This window comes from Ruditapes philippinarum, unplaced genomic scaffold (genome assembly GCF_026571515.1).
Source record: "Ruditapes philippinarum isolate M1 unplaced genomic scaffold, ASM2657151v2 ctg1482_1_1_1_1, whole genome shotgun sequence".
NCBI classification, from domain to species: domain Eukaryota; kingdom Metazoa; phylum Mollusca; class Bivalvia; order Venerida; family Veneridae; genus Ruditapes; species Ruditapes philippinarum.
The window spans coordinates 1-13742 of record NW_026851617.1 but is presented as its reverse complement, the minus strand read 5'-3'; positions in this window follow the sequence as shown (position 1 = coordinate 13742).

The following is a 13742-nucleotide window of genomic DNA, read 5'->3' as shown; positions in this document are numbered from 1 at the left end:
TAGCAACACAATATAATAATACCTTGAGAAGATAAGATCTACCATTTTTAGAATCATATATCTGTTTATGGGAATACTCTCCCTAGAATGTAGAATCATATAACATTTCCCTTTTATTCAGCAGTTCTCTTTACATAAAGACCACATTACAGACAAATCGGAAGAAACACAGAGCTAATAAGCTGATATTGTCAGTCCTTTTACCATTGCTATACCATTCATGAATTTGGTGTTTTCTAGGCTGGTACTACATGAGTACATTTGAGCCGCGTCATGTCAAAACCAACATAATGGGTTTGCGACCAGCATGGATCAAGACCAGCCTGCTCATCCGCGCAGTCTGATCAGGACCCATGCTGTTCGCTATCAGTTTTTCTACTTGTTATAAAGATTGTTAGCGAACAGCATGGATCCTGATCAGACAGCGCGGATGCGCAGGCTGGTCTGGATCCATGCTGGTCGCAAACCCATTATGTTGGTTTTGTCGTGACACGGCTCTTTTATTATACATGACGCAAATTAAATAAACTCAGTCTTTGGCCAGCCCTACGTCTCTCCATCCCTTAAAGGCCTATTAGGCCTTAGAAATGCTATCGTTTTTATTTCTAAAAAAACTTTCTGTTTTTGTTATCGTTACACTTACATATGAAAATCTCATTTGCCACAAACATTAACTTTCTTTTGCTCTTTGTCTGTGTTGAAAGGGGTATAATCATAGTAAATGAGCATTTTGTATGGAAGTCAAAAATACAACTTTGTTTATATTTTGGCTACCTTTACGAAACATTACTGCACATACAGCGCAAATTTCATAAGTTGTTAAACATTTTATATACTCTAAATCTATTATTAAAACAGTATTAAACACATATTTGTCATTTCTAAAGAATTAAATATTTTAATGATACGATAAGATTCGTGCAAATTTCGTATAGCGCAGCACCACTCTGCATCAAGCAGGAAGGGAAGCTTAATCTTATGTTGTTATAACTTGTCTCCAACCCATTTGCATTTTGATATATACTCATTATTTGTATAATATTTTTGTAAACATGTATTTAATGCAATAAAACTTGTTTAAACTAAAGCACGAATTTGACAAGTTCAACTGCCAATGACACGAGATAAACGACTGCTTCGATCATTGATGCAAACGGTTTTACTTCCCTCTTTAATAAATTATACATTTTGTATCTTTCGGTGCTATTTTCACTCATCAACAAAATATGTGTGTTTCAAAAAATAAAAAATAAACTGAAAAAAAAACCTGAAAAACTACCATGCACATTTTTAAAGCATTTTACGTCGGAATAGAAAAGTGGCCTAAATTTTTACCTAAATATGTATATGTTCATGGAAATTTAAGTCATTTCATCTATAACTATTTTCTTACAATAGCGTATTAACTTACAACTAAAAAAACAACGGCGAAATGACGTCATCCTAAGCACATATTTGGCGTCCGCTTGGCGTCCGCGCTGAAGCGCGGCGCCTATTGGAATGAAATGAGATTTTGTGAAAGGGCGACAGCAACTTCTCGAGCCTTTTATAGTTGCCAATAATAAAAGCCGATCATTCCGATCGGTATGAGGGTGCTTGATTGTTAATTAGTCGCGATATGTACAATGAATGGCGAACTGGAGAATTTCGCAATGCAAACATTTTCAAATGAGATAACCTTTTCCGTCAATAAATCGCGCTCTTCGGGGTATTTTTGCTTATCATTTTGTAGTACACAGTGGGTTATTATGGTATGTTATTCCGAAAGCTGTTAATAGAATGATGAGTTGATGACCTTAATATTCCGAAAATCTATTTATAGAGGGATGTACTCCTAGGTAATTCCCGGTCTCTCCCGGGATTTACTAATGACCGGCGAATAGTACCACACGTTTATTGTCCGGTCTCTCCCGGTTTTGGAGTAGATATCGTTACAGAATAGAACAAATATTTTACAGATAAATAAGCTTTTTTTTTCAAAATGAATGTTTGTCACTTAGTTTGGTTACAATAATTAATAAACACAGATCAACTCTCGAATTGATTGATTATTATTATACATAAACATACAATTCGAAAAAAAAACCAACAACACAAATCGCATGTTATATTTTATCTATATGAGATAAAAACAATAAATATGTACAATAATTGAGAAAAAATGTACATTTTTATGGCATTAATATGACACTATCAACTTTAAAACATTTTATATAATTTGTTATTCGTGTTTAGTAAAGATTCCGAGGAATTATTCAAAGTTACAAATCAGATTTTATGAATTATTCAATTGATTGATAATTTAAAAAATGATAAAGATAAATACAAATGTACATGTATATGGTTTAAGAATAAACAATATTATAAATTGAAAGATTAACCATGATTTACTGACTTTTTCCAGTTAAGTTTTGACTTATAATCGTCGATCATTATGACAATTGAATTCTTAAAATAGTAGTAAACGTAAAAACTCAGTATTAAAATAGCGCATAAAACACACACAAAAAAAGAAAAGAAAACAATATTCATAAAATCTGTATTTTTTTTTATTAAAATAGAAATTACATTTATTGTATAATAAACAATTATGCTCAACATGATCAACATGGTAATATAACAAGTGTCATATTGTTACTTAGTGTGAACAGATACCTTAAGAGGGGGTCCTCGTTAATAGCAATAACATAATAAGGGACAATTACACAAGTATGGTGTTGATCATGCGTTACACATATGGATTATAAATGATTGTATACATGTATATCCGTTGCTATTAATAACCACGATCATAAAGAAATAACAAGTAATATTCTAATTTCTAGCATGCCGATCAAAGTTATAAATAATGAACAATGTCTTTCGTCCGTTCATTCAAAAGTGATATACAATTCTGGTAAAACCCAATGAACCATTGAAAAGTTTATAAGAATATCTTGTCATCATATATCTACTAGTTCATCTGCACCTGCTGTTTGGACGCCCTTTGATGCTTTGCATCAATGCTTTTCTTGTTCCCTTCTAAAACGACATCATTTTAACGCGGTTCATTCATAAAGTGCGCTAAAATGACCTTGTTGTTTGGCAGGCGACTCATCTCGCTCTCCCATGCCAGATGAAATTTCCGGCATCGGTAAAACTCAATGAAACGCCAGTCTGCTATGCAAGAATAATAATATCTGTCATATGTCGAGCTTCGGACCGGAATATCCGTCCCGAGGGAAACCACCGATAATTTTTTTTTTAAAATATCCCACTATCAAAATTACAGTTATAACTTATATGAAAAGAGCAAAGCCTTAAAGCGAGCTCGATTTACTTTTAAAGCGAATAAGTATAAAATAAACGTTCATTTTTATTTTACATTTTCCGTTTTAAAATTGTAATTCGGTATTTTATTCACTGCTTCCGTTTATACTGGTCCCCTGTCCAATTATGGTTCCCATGTAAGTACGCAAACTCCTCACACTGATTACTTCCCTTGGCAGAATTGTAATATCTAATCCTGCTGTAAGGGGTGATCACTGCGTAGGAGATTGGTAAGTACGCAGAACACCAGTCTACGCTTCCGTTTTCAATCAGAATATCTCGGTTTTTATCGTTATCTTGTAATTCGAAAAGTTGCGATGTGTAACTTCAGTACTTCGGACGAGTTTTCAAAACCATCACTATCTAGCTATGATTTGTTTTAATATTTGAGCCGTGTCACGACAAAACCAACATAATGTGTTTGCGACCAGCATGGATCCAGACCAGCCTGCGCATCCGCGCAGTCTGATCAGGATCCATGCTGTTCGCTATCAGTTTCTGTACTTGTTATAGGGTTTGTAAGCGAACAGCATGAATCCTGATCAGACTGCGCGGATGCGCAGGCTGGTCTGGATCCATGCTGGCCGCAAACCCATTATGTTGGTTTTGTCATGACGCGGCTCATTTGTATTTGATATCATATAGTAAGACTCAGAGTATTGAATCAGATTGTTGAATTCTTTTTTTTTTCAGGGTTGTAGCAGGGATCCAGGGGCATGATGGGGTGGGTGTCCAAACACTGATTCTGCCACATGTTGTTATAAGAGACACATTAGAAACGGTGCACTGTCGGAATAACACAGTCGTAATAAATTACAATAACATACGCCTTTAGCTTTTATGGAAATTAAATAGGCATTACGTTTTTCTGCTTTAAATCCTAGAGAGTATCACATAAATATCTTAGAATATATCATCACTATTGCTAAATCAATCAAAGACAATCAAGTGCGCCAATCGTTGTATGGTTATATTAAGTTAAGAGAGTGTCGGTCTTTCCTTTTGTTTAAAAACACTGTAAATGATACGAACAAGCGCTCATCATAAGTAAGATTTCTTATCGGAATGTACTAGTAACCGGGGATAAAACGTCTAAATTGTGTTTGTGATAATCAAGTCTTCTTCCTAAGGTAATAATGAACGGAAATAGCAGTTGCTTGTTATTGTATAACATGGTATACATTGAAGCATATATGCTTGCAAGATAAGATACAAAATTGTCTTTATCTACTGAAAAATAGATTTGAAATTCGATCAAGCTGTAATATTTTTGTCCAACAACTTCAAGCTTACTTTGAATTTCTATTTCACTGAAAATGAAAGGTCACAATTTTTCAAACTGAACTGATTATTGTTATTATTATAACTATAAGCTGATTAATGATAATATATAAACAAAAAATTTCTCGGGCTGTGCGCTGTATATACAGTGGAGAACGGAAACGCGCACAAATAACATGGCTTCCTACATCATAGACTGTTAACAAAACTAGATAATTGCGTTTTGTTACTTTTATGTCAAAATTGTTAACTTCACTGATATAGAAGAAAGTTTCATCGCAATGATAACTATATATACTTGGACTATTTTTGTTCGGAAGCATTCGCAAGGAGTGAGACAGCGTTGGAGCATCACACTAAATATTATTTTCCGGTATATTCCGGAGCTTCCAGCGGGTTAATACATGACTCGTTGGTTATTCTTATGTCCCAAAATATACATGAACACTTCTTCTTGTTTGAATGCCTTTACAAAATACAGAGTAAGCACGATGAAAACCAAGTTAGTTTTTCAACACTTCTTGTATTTCCTGAATTACACTAACCTATTAATACCAGCAGGGACAGAGTGAAATTTAGCGCACTTACTATGAAGTCGCTTTCATCCGCTATCAGGGGAAAACCGAAGAAAAATTAATAGTATCTAAATAAATTATACGCGGTCTGAGATAACATGTATGATATGTATAAGTTAAATTGAAATAACATTTTTAATCCAGTTAAAATATAATGTCTTATTATAACATGTTAGAGAAAAAGCCTTAGTTAACTGGACGCTGCCAATTTGAAACTCTTGGACTGGTACTATATTTGAGTTGTAATTAGATTTCAAGACGCTTTTGAAAAAAAAATGTTGTTAAAGCGCCAACAAAAGTCAGACAGTTGTTAGTGGCAGTCTTCTGTCCCGAAGAAGACTTCCGGTAGAAGTATGATGTAGAAAATCAGTAAATAAACATTATAATCATTTAGAAGAACTGAAGTAACGATGATGAACATAAGAAATTACTTTTTAATATCCATTTTGATAAATCATCACGTTTGAATAAATTAAAAACTATTTTGATTAGAGATTAACAAAATAAGCGGATGAGATATTCGGAAATACTCGGAATACTTCAATGATATGCTGGACATCACCTATTCATTCGTATCTTAAAATCTACTTATTATTTGACATATCCTGTGTATATATTGGACACTTTATGCTTGTTATTAAATCATGAAGGCTTTCTGCGTCAAAGGTAGCTCCTAATGTCATTTTACAATTGTACGAGTACTTATTTTCAAATATAGGAGAGTAATTAAAATAATTTGAAAACATACGAGATACACGTATAAGAAAAGATCTATTTCAGATACTTCAGGATATATGATTGGTGTCGAGATTTATCGAGTCAAGATTCACATTCGTAACGACCAGGACAAACCTCCGATCCCCAAAATCAACCATATATTCGAATAATCCTTTTTAACCTAGTTTTATCATGTTTTTTTTTATATTATTTTGATAGTACCATTATTATTCTTTCCCGACAAAACAGCTTCAACTTGTAATTTAGGTTTGCCGCATCACCGCCTGTATTTAAAGTAGATGTTGCTCCGCGTAAGAAAAGTGTTCCAGTAATTTCCTTAAATAAAAACCTTTTTCACAAATACTCAAATTAATTACCACCAAACAATTTCTTTCACATTATAATATATACTTCAGCCAATAATTAACATAAAATGCAATTAAGGTAGAACGCGACACTAGCGTCATGTAAAATGTTGACATATTTCAGATTAGATTCCATTGGATTTTTTAAAATAATTTCAGCCAATTTTTGTACAGGACGTCAAAGTTGACCAACAAAGACCGTTCGCTGCGTATCCTTGACAACTGTTACGGGTACTTCCTAGCCAACGGCAAATACATTATCTTAAATGCTGCTGTATTCAACGGAAATTGTTTTATTTTCTTTTATGCTGAAATTTGTGTTAAAATTCCGCCATAAAAGACATTATGACCACTGCAGATATACCGAAGTGTACGGGATTCTACATAAATTTTTTATAAATAGGTCTGAAATTTAAAATACGGAGGTGTACAGGGCCGTATTTCATGCAATACGTACATGACAAATATCGTTATTCGTACATTCGAAATATACGGCAACTTTATACTTTACTTAAATACGGATCTTTTTATTAAAAGTCCGCAAATTCCTAGCATACAAAATTTCGTAATCTTGCAAATACGGATTCTGTATACAAAAATAAAGAACCAAGATGTAATCCTGAATTACCATTTTCTTTTAAAGGAAAGAAATAGTGTGATATGACATTTGTCAGAAAACATAAAAAAGTAAAGCTTTAAATAAATGTAATATTTTCCGGTTTTATGAACATGTCAATTGCATACTGATTATATGGTCAGTGAACAGAACATATAAACATCAAAAGAGCCTCGACAGTGTCCCTAGCAAGTACAGACAAAAGAACCTACTCAAATTTCCCAATTTTTTTTTCCGAATGGAACTGTCCTGCACTGAAAGAAACCAACTAAACTTGATGTAAAGGACAATATTTGAAGAACATGTGTCAAATGTGTATCTTTAAGATTTTTGTTTATTCATTATCTACAATTTGAGAATGTTTTCTTTTAAGGCAACAATGAGGCATAAAAATGTGAAAAAAAAGAACAAATCTGACAAAAGTTAAAAAGATGACCACTTACGGAAATTCATTTGCAGTGTAATATAACGTAACGTAACGTCAACATGCACGTCAGTGTCAATGGTCATTCAACGTTGGAAAACATGACAGTTTTGAAAAGATTAGGTGCAATAAGTTGATTCTTAAAAAATGTTCAATAAAATTGAAATTCTTGTTGAATTTCGATCTTCGAGCTGGCTCGAAATTCAACTCCAGCTCGAAATTCGGGTTTTGAAAATTTTGAATTTCGATCTTCGAGCTGGCTCGAAATTCAACTCCAGCTCGAAATTCAACTTTTGAAAATTTTGAATTTCGATCTTCGAGCTGGCTCGAAATTCAACTCCAGCTCGAAATTCAAATTTAGAAAATTTTGAATTTCGATCTTCGAGCTGGCTCGAAATTCAACTCCAGCTCGAAATTCAACTTTTGAAAATTTTGAATTTCGATCTTCGAGCTGGCTCGAAATTCAACTCCAGCTCGAAATTCAACTTTTGAAAATTTTGAATTTCGATCTTCGAGCTGGCTCGAAATTCAACTCCAGCTCGAAATTCAACTTTTGCAAATTTTGAATTTCGATCTTCGAGCTGGCTCGAAATTCAACTCCAGCTCGAAATTCAACTTTTGAAAATTTTGAATTTCGATCTTCGAGCTGGCTCGAAATTCAACTCCAGCTCGAAATTCAACTTTTGCAAATTTTGAATTTCGATCTTCGAGCTGGCTCGAAATTCAACTCCAGCTCGAAATTCAACTTTTGCAAATTTTGAATTTCGATCTTCGAGCTGGCTCGAAATTCAACTCCAGCTCGAAATTCAACTTTTGCAAATTTTGAATTTCGATCTTCGAGCTGGCTCGAAATTCAACTCCAGCTCGAAATTCAACTTTTGAAAATTTTGAATTTCGATCTTCGAGCTGGCTCGAAATTCAACTCCAGCTCGAAATTCAACTTTTGCAAATTTTGAATTTCGATCTTCGAGCTGGCTCGAAATTCAACTCCAGCTCGAAATTCAACTTTAGAAAATTTTGAATTTCGATCTTCGAGCTGGCTCGAAATTCAACTTTTGAAAATTTTGAATTTCGATCTTCGAGCTGGCTCGAAATTCAACTCCAGCTCGAAATTCAACTTTTGAAAATTTTGAATTTCGCTTTTGTTTACTTTGAATTTCGATGTTCGAGATAGCTCGAAGTTCAAAGCTAGCTCGAAATTCACTAGAAACTGAATTTCGATCTTCGATCTTCGATGTCAGTGCCAACTTCTCCATACTAAAATCTGACTGATTTTGACATATATACACTTAAAGTCTGACTAATTTGACATAAATACACATAAATTCTGACTGATTTTGACATAAATACACTTAAGTTCTGACTGATTTTGACATAACAACACTTAAATTTTGCAATACATATTTCCACGGAGTAATAGCCTATGTTTCCTACACAATTATACTAAAATAGTCCGTATTTTTGTACAATGTCAAAATGACTGAAGTAGCACATTGAATCATCGTTCATTAAGATGTAACATGGCCAGTAATTGGGATGTATTTATATTTTGTAAATTGTCAGAGTTGTTTCCCTTGGACCTTAAAAAGAATTCGAAAACCTAGCTAAACGCCGTTTTCCAGTACTTTCTGTACTTTCTCTGTATTGGAGTGTAATAATGAACTCATATGTTTTTGTTGTTTTTTTTGGCATTTTTTTAATAAAAGTGAAATAAAACAGTTATCTCTTTGCAAGATAAAGAATAAATATCATTGTATCAATAATGTCATACAAAAAATAAAGTAAATATACAAGTTTACACAGAAGATATCTCTATTTACAATGTACGTGGTGGATATTCAATCAGACTTTTAGGCTTCCTTTTCATCTTTATCACCAAGAATTACTGCGATTGAAACCAACAAGTCAATTAAACAATTGGTGTCTTGATCCTAGCATCATACAATCGTTGTTTCACGTTCGTACCATCGTGTTTTCGCCATCGTACCATCGTTGTTGCGCAATCATACAATCGTTGTTTCACGTTCGTACCATCGTGTTTTCACCATCGTACCATCGTTGTTGCGCAATCATACAATCGTTGTTTCACGTTCGTACCATCGTGTTTTCGCCATCGTACCATCGTTGTTGCGCAATCATACAATCTTTGTTTCACGTTCGTACCATTGTGTTTTCGCCATCGTACCATCGTTGTTGCGCAATCATACAATCTTTGTTTCACGTCGTACCATCGTGTTTTCGCCATCGTACCATCGTTGTTGCGCAATCATACAATCTTTGTTTCACGTCGTACCATTGTGTTTTCGCCATCGTACCATCGTTGTTGCGCAATCATACAATCTTTGTTTCACGTTCGTACCATTGTGTTTTCGCCATCGTACCATCGTTGTTGCGCAATCATACAATCTTTGTTTCACGTCGTACCATTGTGTTTTCGCCATCGTACCATCGTTGTTGCGCAATCATACAATCGTTGTTTCACGTTCGTACCATTGTGTTTTCGCCATCGTACCATCGTTGTTGCGCAATCATACAATCTTTGTTTCACGTCGTACCATTGTGTTTTCGCCATCGTACCATCGTTGTTGCGCAATCATACAATCTTTGTTTCACGTTCGTACCATTGTGTTTTCGCCATCGTACCATCGTTGTTGCGCAATCATACAATCTTTGTTTCACGTTCGTACCATTGTGTTTTCGCCATCGTACCATCGTTGTTGCGCAATCATACAATCTTTGTTTCACGTTCGTACCATTGTGTTTTCGCCATCGTACCATCGTTGTTGCGCAATCATACAATCTTTGTTTCACGTCGTACCATTGTGTTTTCGCCATCGTACGATTGTGTCATCATTTCAGCTTTTATCATTGTACAATCGTCAACGGGATTTCGTATATTTCAGTGTACACCTTCAGGTTCATCCAATCAAATTTCTTGAATTAAAGACATTAGAATTAATAGTTCACCTATAAGTTTTAGGTTTAACATTTAATAAAAAAAACATTAGCAAACCAATTGATGATTACACTGGAGATGAGGTTAAATGGCGAACATCGTAATTTCTTGTCTATTAAAAACATGAGACAATTGTGGTTTCTTTTACCTTAAAAAACTTGATGGGCCACATTAGTCACACAACTGTGTTTTTGGTAGACATTTGAGGTCCCATTTGTCTCATGAGGGACAAATGATACAGTATCGGTCTTACATAAGATAAATGTGCTCTGAAAAAGATTTGCTCCTACAAAGCTACATCTTTTTAAATATCTGGCAGGAATTTCGTCTTACCCAGTACTCCTTGATGCGTTTAAATTATTAAGTTCTTTATATACAGATGTCTCAGACACATTTTCCAATCTTAACATTTCTGTCATTATTAAAAAATATCTAACAAAGTTGATGAGTCAATGTCAAACAATTTGCTAGCAATCAACCAGCTTAGAAGCAACAGTTGTAAAAAAGGCTCAAAATGATTAGCAATTTTTGAAGGATTATGACAGTTTTCACCTTCAATTTTTAAAACAATATTTTCATTGGATTTATACCCTAATTGTTTTAAATGTTTCCAGATTAGCTAAAAAGCTATCAGTCATATAAGCTTTTAATACTACTGCTTGAGCTTCCATCCGTGTGTGTGTGTAGGTCCATAGTGTATTACAGACATTGTTAATGTAGATATTGCTGTTCCTTGGTGAAGACATTGTTTAACCCTTTAAACAGGAATAAGGGTATCATCAAACTGGAAATATTTACAGGGAAGAACTGGAAAACAGAGAAGCATTGATGTAGCAATCAAGGTCATCGATGCTCCGCCAAACCCAGCAAAAACCATTCCACTGAACAGCGGTACAAAGGTATCCTTTCCTTTTATCCCACTGAACATTCCGACAGGTAATAAAACAAGCACAGCTGGAAATAAATGAAGAAGAAATATGTGATTATCGGGGAAGTTCGCATGCCTTGACAAAGAAATGTCAGTGTACTTTCATAACTATGGTCTATCAACATATTCTTAACGGGAATTTTTATGTAACACTTATATACATATAAAATGTAACATATGTGAAATAGTGAAATAAATATGATTTAACTAAAGGGAATTAAAAACTGTTAAGTCCATAGGAACTCGAGGACGGGACCGCAGATTGCGGCGCATATTTTCGATCGTGTTACGGTTTTTAAAAGCGTTTCTGCTACATCTAAATATCTTTTAGTATTATCCGAGTATATGGCCTCAAAATATATGATCAATTGAACCCAATCTGTCTCTTTTAACACTGGTCAAATTTTACGCTATTATAAAAAAAGACAAGGAGTGACCATAGAAACTCTGGAACAGGACCGCATATTGCGGCGCATAAATCCGAATCCGTACCGGCTTTACATATTGTTTGTCCGACCTTTGAATATCTTTTCATATTATGCGAGCGGGTGGTCTTTAATTATCTAATCTCAATTTAATGTAATTTGCTAATTTAAAAATCAGTCAAATTTACGGTATATTGAAAAAAGAAAAGGAGTGACATCCGCCATTTACCGCAACGTTCGCGTAAGTTATCCCCCTTGATATGCTTGATTTTTGTTTTAATTTTTCTAGTAATGAATACCAGATGAGTGCCTAAAATATTTATTTATGGATTCCTTTTTTCAGTTAGGCCAAATCAGTTGGACCATATTACTAAAGTGTCTGTTTTCTCCATGTTAACAAATCGAAACACGAATACGCCCGTTATAATGCCGCCTATATATGTCAACACATGTAAACAATAAACCATCCGGACAATACCTGATAGTTGACAAAAATAACGGGAACAAAATTCTGAAAAAATAGTAATCAATTGTAGCCAAAGGGGAAAAACTCATGCCGAAAACGTTGCGGCGAATGGCGGATGTCACTCCTTGTCTTTTTTTTATAATACCGTAAAATATGACAAGTTTTAAAAGAGACAGATTGGGTTCATTTGATAATATATTTTTTGAGTCCGTACACTCGGAAAATACTAAAAGATATTTAGATGTAGCAGAAACGTTTTTAAAAACCGTTACACGATCGAAAATATACGCCGCAATCTGCGGTCCCGTTCTCGAGTTCCTATGGGAGTGACATCCGCCATTTTCCGCAACGTTCGGCATGAGTTTTTCCCCTTTGGCTACAATTAATTACTATTTTTTCAGAATTTTGTTCCCGTTATTTTTGTCAACTATCAGAAGTCGTCCGGATATAACTTTCACGGTTTATTGTTAACAAGTGTTGACATGTATAGGCGGCATTATAACGGGCGTATTCTTGCTTTGATGTGTTAACCATAGGAACTCGAGAACGGGACCGCAGATTGCGGCGTTTATTTTCGATCGTGTAACGGTTTTTAAAAACGTTTCTGCTACATCTAAATATCTTTTAGTATTTTCCGAGTGTACGGACTCAAAAAATATATTATCAATTGAACCAAATCTGTCTCTTTTAAAACTGGTCATATTTTACGGTATTATAAAAAAAGACAAGGAGTGACATCTGCCATTCGCCGCAACGTTTTCGGCATGAGTTTTTCCCCTTTGGCTACAATTGATTACTATTTTTTCAGAATTTTGTTCCCGTTATTTTTGTCAACTATCAGGTATTGTCCGGATGGTTTATTGTTTACATGTGTTGACATATATAGGCGGCATTATAACGGGCGTATTCGTGTTTCGATTTGTTAACATGGAGAAAACAGACACTTTAGTAATATGGTCCAACTGATTTGGCCTAACTGAAAAAAGGAATCCATAAATAATTATTTTAGGCACTCATCTGGTATTCATTACTAGAAAAATTAAAACAAAAATCAAGCATATCAAGGGGGATAACTTACGCCGAACGTTGCGGTAAATGGCGGATGTCACTCCTTTTCTTTTTTCAATATACCGTAAATTTGACTGATTTTTAAATTAGCAAATTACATTAAATTGAGATTAGATAATTAAAGACCACCCGCTCGCATAATATGAAAAGATATTCAAAGGTCGGACAAACAATATGTAAAGCCGGTACGGATTCGGATTTATGCGCCGCAATATGCGGTCCTGTTCCAGAGTTCCTATGGTGTTAACATGGAGAAAACAGACACTTTAGTAATATGGTCCAACTGATTTCACCTAACTGAAAAAAAAGGAATATTAAAACATGATCCATATATAAATATTTTTGGTTCTCATCTGGTATTCATTACTAGGAAATGTGAAAGTTTTCAATGTATTGAGTGACATAAAGAGAGTACTAGAAAACTTAAAACAAAAATCAAGCATATCAAGGGGGATAACTTACGCCGAACGTTGCGGTAAATGGCGAATGTCACTCCTTTTCTTTTTTTCAATATACCGTAAATTTTACTAATTTTTAAATAAGAAGATTATATTAAATTGAGATAATGTAATTAAAGACCATCCACTCGCATCATATGAAAAGCATATTCAA